Source organism: Tursiops truncatus, chromosome 8 (assembly GCF_011762595.2).
Source record: "Tursiops truncatus isolate mTurTru1 chromosome 8, mTurTru1.mat.Y, whole genome shotgun sequence".
In the NCBI taxonomy this organism is placed as follows: domain Eukaryota; kingdom Metazoa; phylum Chordata; class Mammalia; order Artiodactyla; family Delphinidae; genus Tursiops; species Tursiops truncatus.
Genome location: NC_047041.1, coordinates 66,219,635 through 66,239,955, shown reverse-complemented (window position 1 = coordinate 66,239,955; position 20,321 = coordinate 66,219,635). Strand labels below are relative to the sequence as shown.

The 20,321-nt window shown below is 48.7% G+C and overlaps 1 protein-coding gene across 14 annotated transcripts in view; it reads right to left on the bottom strand.

Moving 5' to 3' along the window:
- Window positions 1-20,321, bottom strand: part of BMAL1 (basic helix-loop-helix ARNT like 1) — a 103,821-nt gene that overhangs the window by 41,691 nt on the left and 41,809 nt on the right. For 2 of the 14 annotated variants that reach the window (XM_073808635.1, XM_019947958.3), the window contains exon 3: window positions 19,770-19,845. The exons of 10 other annotated variants lie outside the window; for them this stretch is intronic. The gene's annotated coding sequence lies outside the window, so the exon portion shown is untranslated. Of the gene's footprint in view, window positions 1-11,111; window positions 11,277-19,769; window positions 19,846-20,321 lie in introns of all 14 variants that reach the window. 2 more of the 14 variants (XM_073808636.1, XM_073808634.1) reach the window with 1 other exon arrangement.

Here is a 20,321-nt window from a genome sequence, read left to right as displayed (position 1 = left end):
TGCGCCTAGAGCCTGTGCTCCACAACAAGAGAGGCCACTGCAACGAGAAGCCTGCATACTGCAGTGAGGGGTAGCCCCTGTTCACTGCAGCTAGAGAAAGCCCGTGCACAGCAACGAAGACCCAACACAGCCAAAAATAAATCAAATAAATAAGTTTAAAAACAAAAACAAGGCTGGTCTATGTGGAAAAGGGCCCCAACACCACTGATGGAGGAGAGTCCACAGCATTCCAGTCTTGGAGGGCTACTGAGGGCTGTTAGGAAGATTCTGAGATCTACTTAAAAGGCACAATACAGAGCATGCCCCTAGCCCAGCACACGAACTCAGTAACTTTGTTGAACGAGTGATAAAAGGGACACCTTCTTAGACCGTCGCCAAGTCTGTCACTGAAGTACAGGAAAGAGAACAGCCTGAGGAACAAGCTACAGCCCCACTGTGCTTTCTGGGAGGACTCTTGGTCCTGGACGGGGATGCACGGACCACTGATGGCACCTGTGTGGGAAGTGGCCCAATTCCAGCCGACGGCTGAGCAGCTGCCCAAATTGAGGTGGATCATGATATGGAGGCAAAGCAGAGAGGCCATGAAGAAGGGTCGTAACTTTCTGGACATTGCTGAAGGAGAATTTTTATTTTATGTGCAGAAAACAATGAGTGGACAAGCAGGTCCAGATTATTCCTTTAACAGGTTTGATAAAAAAGACTGCAGAATAACTTGGAGTCTCAGGAATGTCCGGTTCCCCTTCAAATATCCATGAATCACCTGAAAAGGGAACTGATATTCCTTATTGCTTTTCATGCACCAGGCCCTTTATGACACAGTGGTTAGGAGCATGCTCTCTGCTGAGAAGTGATGGTCAGGTTTCAAATCCCGACTCTACCAGGTATTAGTGTCTGGGGTGCAAATCTCAGTTCCAACATATACACGACCCTTAACTTTGCGTGTCAGGGTCTCCTGACCTGGGAGATACAGATGATAACATTACCTACCTCAGAGCTGTGGTGGGGAAAGGAGATGAAGAAAGTGCTTAAAGTGGTATCTGGCACATAATACACCCTCTATACGTGTTAACTATTATTATTTTGTCATTTAAGCATCACCAAAGCTCTATTAGATGTCATCTCTCCCACTTTAAAAATGAGGAAACTAAGTGTCAGAGAGGTTAGGTAACTTGACCAAGGCCAGGGATTTTATAGGAAGGTAGATTTAAACCCAGGTCGGTCCTTTCCACTATGTGGCATGGCCTCCATGCAAAATAAAAAATGGGCACATTCCAGAGGATGCTGTTATGAAATTCTTCACACCAGCACTTCCCAAAGATCTCTTCCTGAATACCAACCCCATGAAACTTTAATGATGTTACATGGGGGGAAAAATCAATGGCCAAAGAAGCGTGGGGAATTCCGGGCTAAATGCTGGGTTTCTCCTCTGCAGGGCTTCTCGGAACCTTAAACAGGGCCCTGCAGAGGGCGAAGTCCGGGAGCGGCGGGGTCTCCACCTGCCCACAGATGCTGGTCCACATGTTTTTCTTCACCTAACATCTAGTGGACAAAGGTTGGATGGGGCACATTAAGGGGAACCTTGCTCTGCAGAATCATTCAGGATGCAGTGATCCTGCTTCCCCTCCTTCCCTGCCTATTTCCTCACCAGAAGGTGGTCGGCATGGCTTTGTCAGTCTCCTGGCTCCTCTGAGAAAAGCCGAAGTTCTGACGACCCTGTCCCACTTTGCCTCGTGAGTGGTCCCTGGCCGCTTCCTCCGCCCAGTGCCTGCCCTCTGCCTCTCAGCACCCACATGCATTCAGCCCACCCACCAGCCCAGACCCAGGGTTTCTCTGCATTGCCTGGAGGACCGCAGTGGAATGTGAAGCCGCCAGGGGGGTTCACATGTGTTGCCTCCCCGGAGGATGCGGGCCTTGTTCTCCTCGGTGCCCCAGTGCCGGGGAGGCAGGGCGTGCTCTGTACTGGTCACATCCTGGCTGCTCTGGGAGGCCACCTCCCGAGGGCCAAGCTCTCCTCCTGGCCCTCAGCCTTGACACACCCCTGCATTTGATGATGGTACAGGGGTGGTCATCAGGAGGGACCCGTGAGTCACACTCAGTAACCAGAGACACACAGCCTGCCTCCAGGCTGTTGGGGGCTTTTTCTTTTCTTTTCTTTCTCCTTTTTTTCCCCCTTCTTTTTTTTAAAACTTACAGGATAAGAGAATAGAGCTTGGCCCTAAAGACTCAGGGGAAGAACGCTCTTTCCACCAAAACACCTGCTGCCTGAAGTTGAAGAAAGTCCTAGAAAACATCTGCATCTTGTTCTAAAGGAAACAGAAGGATGCACTGCTGTTATTGGCAGTAAAGAGAAGGATGCTGGTGTGAGGGGAGCAGAGTCAAAGATGGGGCAGCCCGAAAGGTGCTGAGTTTCGGGGTAGGGCTGTGGATGGAGGCCGGCTGGGACAGGCAGCAGGGGGTGGACTCGAGCAGCGTTGAGACTCAGAGAGGAAAAGGGATGTGCCTCCTTTGAGAATGTGGGGAAGGCAGAGAGAAGGACAGAAAAATGGGAAGAATATTGAGCAGTGGTGAAACGAGATGGAACAGCCTTCGCCTCTCTGCCACGGCAGGGAGCAAGGCCGACTACAGAGTGGGCAGGGACTTGAGGACAGGCCGGGAAGCAGTGCAGAGCAAGGGTGGGCAAGGCCGTGCACTGGGGGCTTATCCAGGCCTGTGACCTGCCCGCACCTCCCCCGGCAGGAGCAGAGGAAGAGCCAGGGTTCTGCCCTGGAAGGCGGGGCTCGCGGGGCATGGACGAAAGGGTGAGGGGATGATATGGGTGTGAAGAGAGGTAGGACGGGGTGGTGGTCAGTCCTCTGGAGCCAGACAGCCTGGGTTCAGCTCTGCCGCTTACTAGCTGTGTCCTGGGCCAGTTCCGTGACCCCTGGGAGCTGCAGTCTCCTCACCTGGAACAGGAGGAGGATTCCCTCCTCAAGACTGAATGAGGTCAGTACATGAAAAGCACTTAGGATGCCCTTCGGGTTAACTGCGGTTACTGAAATGGATGAGCTGTGGGGTAAGACAAGGAGAAGAAGGCTGGGGGAGGTAAGCACGGAGGTCACAGAAAGCAAACTCAGACCACAAGTCTGGGGTGAAGGGGCTCAAAAATGGTGGGAGCCGGAGCACCTGGGCTGGCAGGGAGTGCCTGGCAAGTGGACAGTGAGCTCTGGGAGCAGAAGGCAGCCGATGAGTGACGGGGAAAGGCCCGGAGAGGGACCTGGCGGGGTAGAGACCGTGCCAGAGGCCCGCGTCTTGCAGCTGGAAGCACTGAGGGCTCCTCAGAATTTGAGAGGGAGGTGTTACTTTAAGAAGTCCATTGGGCTTCCCTGGTGGCGCAGTGGTTGAGAGTCTGCCTGCCGATGCTAGGGGACACGGGTTCGTGCCCCGGTCCGGGAAGATCCCACATGCCGCGGAGCGGCTGGGCCCGTGAGCCATGGCCGCTGAGCATGCGCGTCCGGAGCCTGTGCTCCACAACGGGAGAGGCCACAACAGTGAGAGACCCGCGTACCGCAAAAAAAAAAAAAAAAAAAAAAGAAGTCCAACCTCTTCATTTGACAGTCAATGAAACTAAAATTAGAGAAATAACTCCTACGGAAAGCTGGGAAGAGGATAATGAGAAAGTTAGATCAACAGGTGATGATAACAAAACGTTAGAGTGACCCAGGAAGACGAGATGGCGAAAGCAAAGGATGACGATTTCCCTGGATGGAGACCGCAGGAGAAGCAGAAGCCAGTGGCTGACAGTGTCACCCAGGGCTGGGCTGCACGGGGGACTCTGGGTGGGGGGAACACCTGGCTAAGAAGGGTCAGGGGCACGGTCCCACCCACCACAGGATTTTGCTGATGGGTAAGGAGGCCTCAGAGGGCTACCACGGCCCCAAAGGCCAAAAGCAATGCATCCAACAGAACTTACTAAGCACCCATATATGCCAGGTAGTTTGTACAGTGGAAGAACTGGTAATTTGAGTAAACTTGCACCACAAATTGCCTGTGGCAGTCCAGTTTCAATTCAGGACGGTTCTGTCACAATGGAGACACTAGGAGTGTGCTGTCCCACGATGATTCATTAACCTTTCAACAGACATCTACTGGGAGCCCCCAAGTGCCAGGCACTGTTCTCCATGGCAGGGCTGTGTGTGTGCGTGTGTGGTGGGGCTCTGTGTGCACATGTGTGGTGGGGCTCTGTGTGCACGTGTGTGCAGTGGGGCTGTGTGTGCATGTGCGCGTGTGTGCATGAGTATATATGGGGTGGGGGGGTAAAGAGAGCACCACCAGAGAAGGCCAGTAAGGAGACAACTACAGTAGTCTGGGGAAAAGATGATATGCTTCAGGCCTGGTCTGAGGAGTGGCTAAAAGAATTCTAGATATATTTGCAGGTAGGCTGTGCTGATGATGGATGGACATGAGGTGTAAGAGGAGGCGGGGCTGGGTGGCCATGGGGGGGTGATAAGAAGCTGTCGATTATTGATATGTTGTGAGGGAACAGCCGGCGGGATTTCATGTCTTTCTGCTGTGAGGGGTGTAGCCAGTCTGTAAACTACACAAGGGCCCCCAGCCCAGGGGGCCAGTGGGGGTGAAGATCCCACCTGAGCTCCCCCTGCCAGGCAGCGTGCCCCGTGTGACAGCTGGGGGAAGAGGTGCCTTCTTTTCATCCACCCAGCAGGGCAGGAGCTGTTGGTCTGGATCGTGCTGAGTGGGGGGTCTGCATCACCGACTACATTGCAGCCCATGTACCCACCTCCTGCCTTCCTGGAGCAGCGCCCACCTCCTGTTGACTGAGTATCCTGCGTGCTGAGGATGGTGCTAGCCCTTACCCAACTCATTTGGTCCTCAAAATGACCTTTTGGGGATGGTAAAAAATCACCATCATGTAAAAGATGGCACTGAGGCTCAGAGAGGTGTAGCAACTTGTCCAAAGTCACACAGCTGGAATGGAGGAATCAGGGACAGAGCCCCGATGTGCCTAACTCCAGAGCCAGGACTCCATACATACTTTGTTGCTTCAGAGACTCAGCAAAGAAAAGCAAAAGCTCCATCCCAAGCAGGAGGAAGAGGTAGGGCCGGCTCTCACCCATCTGCCTCCCGCCTACAGTGCAAGGATGCCCAAACGGGTCACAAGGCTGTGAATAGACCAGAGTGCTGGGGGCACGGCAGGTGTGCTAAACTGGTTAAACAGTTAACCAGATGATCCTTCCTGTTTCAACTCGGAATGACTGGGAACCTTTGTGAAATGCACTTGTCCACTTGCCTGCCCTGGCAGGCACCGTTTGAGGGAGACGATTGAATTGTGTGATAAGTCTCAAGGCCTCTTGCCAGGGCCCTGGATCTAAGATGTTCATCTGAGTGTTTCCTGACCCCAGGAATAACCCTGCAAGTTCCTCTTTTAACTAAAACGGAATCAGCTTGTTTTCTTTCATTGGTCTCCTTCCTACACAAGGAATAAACAAAATTTCAGTGATTTCAGTTTCATTTTTCTGAGCTTTGGTTACAGCAAGTGAGTGTTACATGTCTAAGAATCTGAAACAACATGAGTTGTCGAGCTCAAGATACTTTTTCTGAGAAAATATGCAGTGGAGGAATCACAACAAAAATAACAACACAAAAACTGCAGCAGCAGAAACCACACACTGGGCTTTTATTCTGTGCCATGCAGTGGTTTTTTCATTTAGTTCTCAATTAGAAGTAACTAAGTCTCAGAGAGGTCAAGTAAACTGCCTGTAAATCCTCAGTGCATGAGTGGGAAAGCCAGGATTCAAACGCAGGTCTGTCAGACTCTAAAGCTCTGTGACAGGTAAAGGAGTTATTATCCTTTCTGAATTAAGTGGAACAAAACAAAAATAAAACCTGCTGTAAATCAATAAAAAGGCAATCACCCTAGTGGAAAAATAAAGATTATGAATAGGTAATTCACACAATCCATTTGCGCAGGCAGAGGCCACAAAACAACAAAAACGAACTTGGTAAAAAGCAAGGAGCCTGACTGGTTTTCCTTTCGGTAAAGATCTACACATGGATGTTAAAATACATAAATACATACATACAGTTGGGAGGGGTGAAAAAAACAGAGACGGCAAAGATGAAAAAGAGAACAAAAACTATGTTTTAGACTCTTCAAGATTATATACTTTCTAAAACGGCCAGGGGAAACATCCAAACATCTTATTTCTCTGGCAATGGATGCAGTTAAATTCTGACTTCTATTATGTATCCTTATGTAAAAGGACATTTCTAAGATAAGTGAAACCATTTCTTTTTATTTCAAGTCTATCCTAAGGTTTCTCCAGCTGATTTATAGGCTAAAATACACACACACATTCTCTCTCCTTCTCCCTGTCTCTCTCGTACTTTCAAAGACTCAATACAAATATTTTCAACATTCTTTTCATTCTCTTGAAATAAAATTTGTAAATAATATAACCTTACCAACACTTATAATTTCAAAAACAACGTGACTGTAATACAAAGAAGAAAAAAATAAAGTTAAAATAAAATAATATGTCTATCAATACACAAAGATTGGACACAGCTACTCTAGAGACATAGTGAAAGATATAATGAGATGCTTGTATCTATTTATAACAAATAGGTAAACCTCATATACCTGGTGGTTGTGTTCCTGGAAAATTCAGTATATATTAAAAACATGAAAAAATTATTTATGTTTATATGTAAAATGGAGTCAGACTCTAGGCCCAGATCATTATAAACAGGGTCTCACCTACATGAATGCCCACTGAACTTTGGGAAGTTGGGCAGGATGTTGGACAATCCTTTATTCTCTACGTGTTACATCCAGCATCCCTGCTGCCCCCCAGTGAAAGTCCTGTGCCCCAAGTTGTGACAGCCCAACCACCCTGCACATTCCTGAGATGTCCTATAGGGGGCGCTACGTACCCATTCACAACCAGTAGTACGTTTCACCTGCATTTTCTACAAAGAGAAGGGTCAAGGAGGGCTTAAGATATTTACTCAAAGCCATATAGGAAATCAACAGCAGAGTATACAGTAGAGGAGGAAGGGAATTATTATAATATTTATGTTTATTAAGTGCTAGATATTGTGCCAGGTGCCTTTTGTTATGTCCATCCAGGATCTCATCTAATCCTCCTACCAACCTTGGGGTTAGTTCTATTAGCGTCCCCCGTTTTCAGACAGAGACACTATGTATCAGGGAAGCTAGGACACTGCTCAGGGCCCTGTTTTAGGTAACTACAGAACTAGATTTTATCCAGTCCTTTTTCTATTGTTTCAAGCTGCTCTCCCTCCAGGTTTTGGGCCCACACCTTGGAAACGAGGTCCCTCACTTTGCTGCTTATCTCTCGGAAATAGTAACTGGGATACACGCTATCTGAAAAGCAACCGACAAAGATAAAGATGGTTCAGTCCGTTTCTCAGCCCTTCTGGCTCAGCCAGTGTGGCCAATGCCTGGACCAGGAAAGCCCAGGGGCACCTGAACACAGGAAGCAGACGCTTGATAAAGTCATGAATCACCTTTTCCTGGATTCTTGGGGGAACTTGGCCTGAGCTGCCAGGGTCAGGGCAGGATGACCAACGTGACTGCAGGCTGGGTTTTGTTACTGCCCCAGAAGACCCCATGCCTCCATAGTCCCACTCCATGCCTCACAAGACGGCTGGCAGCTGAGGGGCTGGGGCCCATGCCACTGAAGCAGGAAGGGCCAGACAGTGAAAGAGGGCTTGGTCACCAAACCTTGAGGTATCATCAGGTGTGGGGAATGGTTTGAAACAACAACTACAGCTTCATGGCACATCTGCCTCTGCTTATTTAACCCTCAAAACATCCCTAGGAAAAGGTACTGTTATTTCTATCTTACAGAAGAGCAAAGAGGCAGCCAGTGACTTGCACTTAGTTACACAGCTGGTGAAGGGCAAGACCAACACTCAAGCCCAGGTTAGACTGGCCCTGACATGCCCCTTCCCACGTCCCTCTCCTGCCCTTCCAAAACGCTTCCTGATGCATGCATTTCAGGAAAATGTGTATTCGGCACCTGCCATCCCAGCTTTGGAGGGTAGGTGGGCCTTGCACCCCTCTACTCCACAACCGCTGGGGCTGTTCTGGGAGACTGAACGTTGGATTAGGAACTTGAAGATATGGTTCAGTCTTAGAATTCTTAGGTACCTTTCTCCCTCTGCTTTCTGGCCACAAAATCATGACGAAGCATTTTGAACAAGAAACCTATTGCATTTGACTTCATGTGCAGGAAAAGAAAATACTAAGAGCCCACATTTGTCACCCTGATCTAAACTCACTGCATCATGAACCCTGCAGGCCTGGCAGAGTTCAAATGCACCCATTTGTTGGTGACAAGGCAAAGGTCTCTGGGGCCTCTGGGGACTTCCCTGGCGGTCCAGTGGTCAAGACTCCGTGCTTCCAGTGCAGGGGGCACAGGTTCGATCCCTGGTTGGGGAACTAAGATCCCACACACCACACGGCCAAAAAGTAAATAAATAAAAAATCAAAAAAATTAAAAAAAAAGAAAACAGAACAACAACAAAAACAAATTCTGAGGAGGTTTCATAGGAAATGGTTCAACTCAGGCTCCCTTCCAATGATTTCTTGCAAAATAAGTCAAAGTAGGACCAGCCCCAATCTAATGCACCACGGGCTTACTTTTAGCGCTAAGATTATGAGATATTATAGCTCTGTGGCTCAGTCTTCACTCTGCCACTTCCTTGTGTGATTCTGGACAACATCTGACCTCTGCTCCTCAGGTTCCTCACTGGCAAAATGCAGATATTGACAGTACCCACCTCATAGGTGATTGTGAGTAGTAAGATAAGTCATATAAGGAGCTGAGAACAGTGCCTGGTCCATGGTAAGCACTCAGTGAATGTTGCCAGTCATTAATATTAATGTGGACTGCCATGTCGCACAAGGATGGCAGAAGGCACTGGAGACATTGGACCCTGGGGAGGGAGATAAGAAGGTGGGGAAGAGAAAGGAAGGGAGCCCATGAGCACAACTTCCACACTCAGAAAGTGGAGTCACGCCACGCCTACGGACCTTTGTTCTGTGCTGCTACAAAGGGCAGAACTAGGTCAATGAGGAAACAGTGCCAAGAGGCAGATTTGGATTAGAATAAAGAAGGGTTTTCTAACAGGCAAACATATCTGTAGAGGGGGAGCAGGAGGCTCGGTGTGTGGGTGCCCCAGGGGGCCAGGGGCCTGACTGTCCTGATCAGTACAGATGGGATTTTCCTGCACAGGAGGGTGGCCAGAGGAAGTGACCCCTTGATGCCCTTCCCCTGGACCATTCTATCACTCTGATAAGGAGCAAATAAGTGCAGATAGCCAGGGTGTGGCTCATCAGCCCAAAGGAAGGAGGATGGACTTCGGACAGGTCTTAAAATACACAACCTTCAGGACTTTCACTTAATGCTCTGAGAACACCAGGTGGTAGTGACAGCGGGGCTCTGACCAGCAATGGCTCCATGAACCAAAAGTGTTTCTGGAATGCCTGCTGCGTGCCTAGCACAGTGATTCAGAGAAAGAGTGAAATGACAGGGGTGTGGCAACAAACCATGAACATTTCCTTACTTGGGAGAATTTAAAGGCAGCATCAGTTACAAACGCCACCGTTACTGGGGACACACAATATGAAGTGATCAGGCCTGCTAACACCATGGGCTGGGACTGGGACAGGAAGAATTGGGGCCGTCCTAGTCCATAGGCAACTTCCCAACCTCTTCTCAGATGAAGGTGTCAATGTTCTTTACCACTGAACCTTTTACTGACACACCCCCCAACCCGGGTTTACTTGGTCTCCTGGGCTGAGCTGCACACAGAGAAAGGTGCTGGGACACAGTGAAATGCCCGGGAGCAGGAAACAAGACAGAGAAAGGGGAGAATCTGCTCCTTGAAAACTGGTTCAGAGGTGGGACACCCAGGAGGTATCTTCCATCTTGAAACTGTGTTACCTTTATAAACTATAAAAATGAAAATTTTTATTTTATCAGCAAAAATATTACTGGGCTGTATTAAAACTACAATACAAATCTGAGAAAAAGTATGAAATTCCCAAACTAAAGCTCATCAGCTATTTTCCAGGTAGTGGAAACTGCTAATTTATACATTCTCAACTCTGAGAACTCAAAAGCAGGTGAGTGGCAGTAGGTATCAAAAGATTAAGGAAAAATAACAAATTACGGAGGTGACACTGGCGATGTTCTATGTACTGATTTCATTCTTTGCCACTTGGAAACGCCTGGCAACATGTTTGAGAACCACTGTCCAGGGTGGCTAGGAGCTCACTGGGCAGGAAGACAGACCCTCTCTGCTCAAAGAAGAACGTGCCCAGTAACCCAAAGGCCCAGCCTAAGTAACACAGGCCCCTAGCCGCTGGGTCTGCCGTGGCCGATTCCTCCCTCCCCACGCGGACCTCCTCCCCTGCGGTTGTAGGTTCAGTCCCAGCACATCATTGTCCTTCCCTCCCCATTTGTCTGTCTGTAAGTAACTCCCACTGCTTCTTCCGGCCTGTGATCCGTCCTCTCCTCTCCCACTCACTCCTCTCTCACTCACTCGTCTCTGTGCTGCCCACTACAACCTCAATTTAAAACCACTGGCCTCCAGCACTGTAAGAGGAGTCTTCTCTAGAAGCTTCCACAGTCTTTCCTTCCTTGAAAAGGCTTCTTCAGCTCCCTCTGTCCCCTCCCAGCCTCAGAAAGAACTAACACCCAGATCCCACCCAGCCCAGGCATGTGCTGGGCATCGGCCCAGGGCAAGAAAGAGACACATGTTCCAGCTTCCGTGCCAGCTCTAGTCCATCGATACTGGCTGCCCAGAGGGCCGCGCAAAGAAGGATCCTGAGGGTCAGAAAAAAGAAGACCACTGTGCTCAGTTATTACCCTTCTACCTGGCGGTCAGAGGACTGGGAACAACAGCACTCATGCCGCCCTCCCCCCCAACCCATGCTGTCCCAGGACAGGGCAGAGCATCCCAGGAACTCAGACCACCTGCCCCTGGCCTGCACCCAGTCCTTCATTCCCTTGGGTGTTCCCTTGAGATCTCCCCAATGACCCATTCCCAGGCTCCTCCAAAACTTCAATATTTATATTTACCTTCACCCACTGCTGCACCGCACTTTCCCTCCTGCAATATGCAGCAAATGTGCTGCGCCTATCACAGCATGGGGACTTCCCTGGCGGTCCAGTGGTGAAGACTCCGTGCTCTCAATGCAGGGGACATAGGTTCCATCCCTGGTTGGGGAACTAAGATCCCGCATGCTGCATGGCATGGCCAAAAAAAAAAAAAAAAGAAAAAAAGAAACTTCACAGCATCTATAAAGCTTTTCCCAAGTAGGTCAGAGAGCAACTGATTTTACCTTTGCCTTGGTATCCTAACACACAGATTCTACAATTCCCCACTTTACCATCATCTCCTCCACTCACTAGCTGGTTTATTGCACACATATAACTTGGTTTACTCATGCATATGGTGATTATTGACCATCGTGATGTCTGCCTGTCTGAGACTGTGAACCCTGAAGGGCAGGAATCAGATCTGTTTAACTCACTGGCTCCGAGCTTGGCAGAGCAGGGACCATCAGAGAAAAGCACAGAGACTGTGGCCCCAGCGCAGCTCTGCCGTGACTCACCATGGGGCCCAAGTCACTCTACTCTCTGGGCCTCAGTTTCCCCAACTACAATAAGATGTACTTGAACTAGAAGCTCTCTGAAGTCTCATCCAGCTCTAATGCACTATGAGAACAAAGGCCCAAAAGTGTTAGGTCCACGTCTTTTCATGACATATGTGGGCAATATTTACTCAGGGTCTGGCTCAGCAAGATATCACAATACAGCTCCTGTGAGTGGCGTGGATCCGCCATTGCGATGAGTGAAAACTCTACAGTGGGTATTTAGTGCGGTGGGATGTATGCTTGGATGGCTAAGTATGATGGACAACAAAGAATAATTTTATTTCCCTTTGAGAACATAAGTACACTATTCTATATTTATACCCTCCATCTCCTAATTTAGACAGTGTAGAACTTCTGAATAGCACTCACTTGCCAATAACTTCCTTCTACATCTAAAAGAAGAATAGGAGTCATATAAGTTCACAGATTGAATGGATGGTTGATTTACAAAGCCCTTAAAATGTGGCTGCAGGCTGACGCTGGCAACCCCATAATTAGATATGGCATATTCTGCAATGATGTATTTTTTTTTACTGTTTTTTAATAACTCAGTTCTCCTTCTGGGATGAGGGGGAAAATGGAATTTGTTAAAAATAAATCGAGATTTAGTGGCTTTTCAGCCTTCTGCTGCTTGTTGCTCACAATATTCTATAAATAAACGAAGCCCTGCCCTATAGTGCACTGTAAACACCCACAGACACTCAGAGCCAAGTTCTTCCAATTATGACCCTGTGCCAGTTGCCAAGCTACTGCAAGGACCCACTTGAAAGGCAGCCATCTAGGCCGTTTCCTGATTAAGCTGCCCAGTAGCAAGGAATCAAGGCCTGCTGCCTTGGCATCGTATCTAGTCTCAAAGAATTGCTCGATCTAGTCTCAAAGAATTGCTCAATGTCCTTGAAATTAAGCCTTTTCCTTGTGATCGAATTACAATTCAGAGGTAAGTGAAAAACTACCTACCTATCCATCCATCCATCTGCCTGGGTCATGTGTGTGTTTCAGATCCTGGGCTGTCACATATTAGACTTAAATCAGCAGCAGAAGTGCATTCACAGCAATGTCTTTAATTGCAGCGAGCAAATCAAGGTCAAACAAAAGTAGGTCAGCAATGAATGTGACAGGTGAGTCAGAGGCAGCTTGCCCTTCCGCTCAGCAGCCTCACTCACCAATCGGTTTGGGTCACTGTTGCCCAATGCAGAGGCTGAAATGGTCATTTAAAAATGCATACTATACCCTGAGAGGGGTGATGAAGATGGCGTGGAGTGTTGGGCTGACAGTTCTGTGGTCCAAATGCCAACGTACAGGTTGGATGGCCCCAGCTTTCACATGGTCTCCACAAGCCCTTTAAAAACTGCATGTGGAGAATCAGGGGAGTGCAGCGTGCCAGAACCTCCCTGAGAGAGAAATTGCTCCAAGCAGCACTGGAGCAAAATGGGCTCTGGCTAGAAACCGATGACCCTCCCTCCTGACATGGAGGCTCTTCATTCAGTGTCAGCTCCACTGGGTGAGCGGGAAGCAGCACTTCTCCAGCTCGCCAGGAGGCCTTCAAAAGGCCCGGGACTTGGCTCCCAGCCCCGGAGCTCATACTCGGAATGGGGAGCCAGTTAGTGAACAAGCACCACCTAACTGAGAACCGACACGTGCTCAGTGGTCAGAGTATCCAGACTTAAAACTGGGACCTACCCTTAGAGGGCAGAATTGTTAACAGCGGGTGTCCTGGAAAACCTGGGGTCTAGGGGGTCACACAGTACCAAGCCTCCCCCGCAAGGTCCCCCCTGGCATTGACCTAAAGTGGCCCTTCCTATGGCTTGCACCCCACCTGGGGGTTCTAGCTTCCTAATTTCTGAAATTGTTTCTTTGTGTCTCCTCTGATTAGACTGTGAGTTTCAGAAGAGCAGAGAGACCCCCTCTGTCTTGTTCTTGAGTGTTTCCAGAGCAACTAGGACGCTGACTGGCTCAGAGTGGGTGCTGAATAAACAGTCACTGAGTAAAAGAATCCATGCCAAACCTCTGCAAGCGCATCCCATGTACCAATCTCCCTGAATCCTTGCAACGATGTTAGGAGGTGAAATTATGCTCTCCTGCACAAGGAGAAAATCAAGCCTTCAAGGAGGGTATGTGCTTTCCCAGGCCTGCACATCTAACGAGTTGATGGAGCTGGAATTCCAAGCCAGGCGTGAAGAGTTCTAATCCTGGCTTTAAAGTGAGCATCTGTTGCTTTTATAATTTAGAAAAAGAAAAAAAGAAAAACTTTAAAGAAAAAACTACGCATCAGAAAAAGCTTTATATTAAATGATCTAATATGTGATGAATTTAGTTCCTGTGCCCAAAATCCAAGTCCCTCTTCTAGCTGCAGAGGGCACTGGCACTGTAGCCCGAGCAGGAGGAGAAATTCGGGGGCCTCCTCTGTGGAAGGTTTGTTCTTGTCTTTCTGTGAAGACCCAAAGGATGGACAGGGAGGGGAGCGGGCATCAGAAGCAACCCCATGATTCCTGTTACAAACAGCAGGCCCATTCCATGCTCTGCTGGAAAGGCTCTAAGGAGATGCCGACAAGCAAGTTAGAAGACTAAAGAGTTAAGGTGCTTGGAATCTGCCTTCTCCCAGACCCATACCTTGAAAACTGGAATGAGAAAAAAGAAAAGGGGAGGAAGCATACTTTTTAAGACTAAAATTTCAAAACAAAAAACGTAAGTTAAAAAGTAGAGGGACTTCCCTGGTGGTGCAGTGGTTAAGAATCCACCTGCCAATGCAGGGGACACGGTTTCGAGCCCTGGTCCGGGAAGATCCCACATGCCGCGGAGCAACTAAGCCTGTGCGCCACAACTACTGAGCCTGCGCTCTAGAGCCCGCGAGCCACAGCTATGAGCCTGAGTGCCACAACTACTGAGCCCGCACGCCTAGAGCTGGTGCTCCACAACAAGAGAAGCCACTGCAATGAGAAGCCCGTGCACCACAACGAAGAGTAGCCCCCACTCGCCGCAACTAGAGAAAGCCGGTGCGCAGCAACGAAGACCCAACACAGCCAATAAATAAATAAATAAATTTATATATTTAAAAAAAAGTAGAGATTTACATTTACCTGAATTTAAACCACTAAACCCTACTGAAGCTAAGCTTATGCACCTTTATAATCTATATATCACAATAAAATTCTTATTAGTCTGATATTTGGGGCCAAAAAACCCTCTCCAGTTGGTCTCCTAGATGCAGTTATGGCTTGAATTTATGTGCACATCAGTAGGTCAGTCTCATCAAAAAGACTAGGCCAGTTCTAATGTGTGGATACATTTCTCAAATATGGGGAAGAAATGAAAATGGCAAATCATATCAGTAAAACAGGTATTTCCAACTGCTACCAGGATGGCCCAATAGCCCTCGAATACAAACATCCTACAGAAACAGACGCCCTCCACGGTTGTGAATGAGGAAAAGCAGGAGGATAAAAGAGCACGTGAATTAACCTACTGGGTCTCAGTTTCTCAGCCAGGACCCCTGGGTGGGCTGCGGAGAAAATATTGGGCTTATCACGGCATTTTTCGGGAGAGAGGCTCCATACATTTCACCAGATTCACAAAGTGATCTGTGACCCCAAATGATAGGAACACTCACCAGCCCTATCTTTGCCGTGCCTGTTTTCTCCGGATAATCCTCCTGATATAAACAACAATACAGGAAGCCCCCCACCCCCACACCCGCCATGCCTCTGGCTTTCACAGCGGACAAGATGACACTGACGATCAGGGAAAATTGTCCAAGCTGTTGCCTGAAGAGCCCAGCCACTGAGGACTGCCCAGTCAATGACTGAAAAGAGGTCACTGGGCTGGAAGAGACCGAAGATCTTTTATGCCTTAGCTTGAGCCCACTGCCCACACAGGGACAAACAGCACAACCAAGAAGACCGAGAGTAAACTTAGGGATCAGAAAGTCTTAGGCAAGATTAACTTGGGAGCAACAGTGTGGGACGGGGGAAGAACGTGGGCTTTGGAGCCAGGCAGGGTTAGGTTCCAATCCTGGCTCCATCTACATGCTAGTCATGTAGCCTTGGGATGGGGATGATGACGGTGCTGCTGATGAAAGCAGTATCTACGATGAGCTATTATTTACTGACATCACAAAGTTTAGCATTTAGTAAGTAAGTACTTATGAAATAACATGTTATTTTATGTAATTTTTCACAGCAACCCTGTGAATACTCTTCATATTATCTCCATTTTCTACACCTGGAAAAAGAAGGTTAAGAAGGTTAAGTAGCATTCCCAAGGTCCACAGCTAGGGGGATGCAAACCCAAGTCTGTCTGACTCTCAGCCCAGGCTCGTAACTACTAAGCTTCACTGCACTGCCAAGCCTCAGCTTCCTCATCTGTGAAAAAGACAATAATACTCACTCCTGCAGGGTGGGAAGGATTAGACAGAATGCATGTGAAGGGTTTAACACAGTACCTGGCACACAGGAAGCTTTACAGTGTAGCTATTAGTGTCATTCCTACGACATCTGGACCTTTGGAAGAGAGAGGGAGATGTGGTAGGCGGGCATCTGGCTACACAGATGGGACAGCATCTCACACCACAGGGCTCGGCAAACAGGATTAGGAACTTTGGGCCAAGGCTTAGGGGCCTGGGATGACCTACTCCCCCTTAGGGACAGAGAGGGAACACCTCAGCAAGATGGGTAAGAACGTGTTTACTCAGAGATGAAAGGCTTTGCATCAAAATGTGGGGAGGATTGGGGATTTGGGGAGGAAGGAATAATTCAAGTTCAAGAAGAAAGTTCTCAAGAGGCAGTGCCAGACAGCATGGCTATGCCTGGGCTAGGAATGTGGGCCCACTGTCCTTTCTGACTCCCTGACACCAGAAGAGCATAAGAGTTCCTGTGCATGTTTGTGATAAAGGAGATGCCTAGCCCCCAGGTTATCAGTAAACCCCACACGGAACTTGAGCAGAGCCTAGTCATTCTTAAAGAAAAAGAGAATTTGTTAGAGCGAGTCTCCCTTGGAGTTAAATATGAAGAAATGTACTCATTGCAAGAAAGAACCAATGACTTAGTGTGGCTTGTAGTGTATAACATCAGAGACCCATCTGTAGGAAGAAGAATCAGACTCACTGATACCATCTTGACTACTTTCTTAGTGGAAGACTGAACGGGGAGTCTAGGAACAGCAGAGTCACTCCTCAGAGAGATAATAACTGCACTGCAGGGGATGTGCATCCGGGGTGTGACATTTACTTGGGGAGAGAAACATTACAGAGTGTCACCAGCCTCTCCCCAGACCAGCTAGTCCCCTCTTGTTTTTCTTTTAAAAGAATTGCTATACCAAGTTATTCCAATAGGAACTAAAGATACTCAAAGGTCTTCAAAACCTGTCCTCAGTCCCCTCTTTTCCTCTCTACAGCTCTACATAGGGCTCAGCATCAATTTCCTGGACCATTTTATCTGCCTCTAACTAGTCCTGCTGCCGCCTCCTACAGTCCAGCCTCCACACTGCCACCAGCTGGCTTTCTAAAATAAAAGTGCTGACCACGTCACTCACCTCCTGAAAGGTGTCTACTAGATTTGCACTGCCCATGGAATAAACACCAAAGCCTTAAATTGCATTCATTCATTCATATTTTTCATTACCAACCGAATGTGTGATGATCACCTACTGTGTACCAGGCTCTGTTTTGGGCCCTGGAGATAGAGTGGTGAATGAGACAGATTAAGACAAGGGCTCATCCTCATGGATTTACATTCTAGGTAAGACAAAGGATAAAGAATACAAATAAATATATAATATAAAGTCAGGTGCTAATGAAGAAAAATAAAGCAGAGTAAGAGAACAGAGTGATGGTGTAAGGGGTGGGGTAGGACAGTGCCTTTTAAATAGAGGAAAGACCACTTGAACACAGACCAGAACAGAGTGAAGGGAGGATTGCTGGGGAAGAGTAATCCAGGCAGAAAACAGCAAGTGGAAAGGCCCTGAGGCAAGAAAGAGGAACAGCAAGAAAGACACAGGGGCTGGAATGGAGTGAGCAAAGCAGAGAGTGCTAAGAGATGAGACCAGAGAACTAGGAGGGGCAGGAAGGACAGGGTAGGGAGTTCGGATTCTACTCCAAGGATGCTAGGAAGCCACTGGAGTGTTTTGAGCAGGGGAGTGCTGTGATCTTATTTACTTTTTAGAAGGTCATTCTGGGGGACTTCCCTGGTGGTACAGTGGTTGAGACTCGAAGCTCCCCATTCGGGGGCCCTGGGTTCTATCCCTGGTCGGGGAACTAGATCCCACATGCATGCTGCAACTAAGAGTTCGCATGCCACAACTAAGGAGGCCTCGAGCCACAACTAAGGAGCCTGCCTGCTGCAACTAAGGAGCTGGCAAGCCACAACTAAGGAGCCCACCTGCTACAGCTAAGACCCAGTGCAACTAAATAAATAAATAAATACTTAGAAAAAATAAATAAATAAAGGTCATTCTGTTTGTGTGGGAGGCTGTGCGCAGTGGGGCCAGAGTGGAAGCAGGGAGACCTGTTGAGAGATAGGGGACCTCTGGACAAGGGGAGGGAGGTGTAGCGGCTTTCAGGATATACTGTGATAGAACAGCTGTCAACATTGTAAACACACAAGGTGAGGAGCGAGGGAAGGAGCAGGGTCAAAGGTGAGACCTACATTTTGGGCCTGGGTAACCAGGTAAATGGTGGGGCCACATAACACGGGGGAGACTGGGGAGGGTCACATTTCTGCCTAAGACTTCTATTTAGTTATGCTGGGTCTGGAATGCCCATACACACTGAGGGGTGGATGCTGGGTGAGCAGTGGGTATGTGAGTTGGGGGCTCAGGAGAAAGGTCCCAAAAGGTCGTCAGTGTGCACATGACCGCCAGGACGTGGCAACTTGGGTCCTCGCCCCGTGCCCCAGCTCCAGACAGATAGCCAGTGTTACCTCCCTCAGGGCTCTGGCCTCTGCCCCATGGCTCCTGCTGCCTGGCTCACTCTGCCTGGACTTCTGCAGTGTGGACTCCTCCTCACCTCTAAAGACTTGCTCAAAGTCATCTCTTGTGTGCTGGGTCCCCAGGAGAGGCCACTCGGTCCTCTTCTCCCATGGCACCCTATGACATGCCTGGGTGACAGCACAGCTCGTGTGTCATACTGTCTATTTGCACCTTTCCCCCTGTGAGCTCTTGCGAGCAGTGGCTGTGAGTCAATTCCTCTCCATATCCCACCTCCTCGCATGAGGCCTGGGCACGGCGAACACTGGCTAAATGAATGGAGTTCTCTCTGCAGAGAGATGCAGAAGAATTTATACACAAGCAACTGACTCACGCTGCAGCTGCTGTCTGCAGCCGAGACAGGGCAAGAAAGGAAGGCGCTGTCACGGAGGCACCAGCAAAGCTCAGTGGGCTGTACGCTTCCTTTGAGGAGTTTCTCGACCACATAAAGGAACTTCAAGAAATCCGGGAGTCAAGAATCTCAGGGTGCTGGAGGTGTGATGAGCACTGCACCTAGGGAAGGTGTTTTGGGTTTCCTCTGCAGAAACCCTGGCAAATCTCCAACCAAAGCACTCAGGAGTCGGAGACAGAGGGAAGGAAACTGACCTTGTTCCCATGGACTCCCGTCGTCCAGACAGTGAGCCTGGAAGTGGGTCCTACTTGCCTTGCTTTATAGATGCAGACAACAAGTGTCAGAGAGGTTAGTGGATGTGCCCAAGGTCACAGACCTGGGAGGTACGGGAGCCAGCCACACTCAGGTCTTCCTGAGACCAAGGCCTGCATCCCTTCCAGTACACTCCAAAGTCCTGCTCCATCACAGGAGCTCCTACGGCAGCGAGCAGGATGGTTAGGGAGCACCTGAGCCCCAGGTCACACTGAGGAAATGCAGCTCTGGAGTGGGGATGAGGTTTACCCACTGTTACCGGGGAGTCACCAGCAGGATGAAGCTGGAACGACAGTCTCTGACTCGAAGGCCAGGTCCTTGGAACACTGTGCCCACACCCTGTCATTTATTTCTTACAGGCCTTGCCCTGATCCCAGGATCCCCAGCCAGCAGCTACCAGTTTGGAGCATCCCCAGAGGAGAACCTTCTTTCTATAGAGGAAAATGAGAGAGGACTCACATTTATAAAGTGTCTATTCTGCACTGAACATCTGAAGGCACCTTTCAAATCTTCATTCACGTATTTCTCAAAATGCCTGTATGAGAGAATCATTATCACTATTTTGTAGAAAAGGATACTGAGGCTCAGAGACATAAGGTCAACAGTGAGAGGTTCACACTGTTAATAGTAAAAGCGAGGGGGCCGGGATTTGAACCTGCTCTACCTGACTCCAGATCCCTATTTTCACTAGACCAGACCCCTGCTTGGATCTAATGAAGCTGGCGGCATCCTGGAAGGATAAGTGGTCCGGGCATCAAATTTACCTGCAGGCTCACAAGTGAGGTTACTGCTAAGGAGCTTTGGCCAATACAGGGTAACCTGTTAGCAAGAGCCAGACACAAGGTCAGAGAGTCAGAAAAGAGGTCTCTGGAGAAGACGAAATTCAAAATTTTACACACAGTTAGTAGGCAGTAAGCTGACCATCTCCTGAGACCTGTCCTTTTTAAGGAGGAGATATAGTCAGCAGTTCTCAACCACCTGTGATCAGTTAAGGCCCCTGGTCAAGAATTC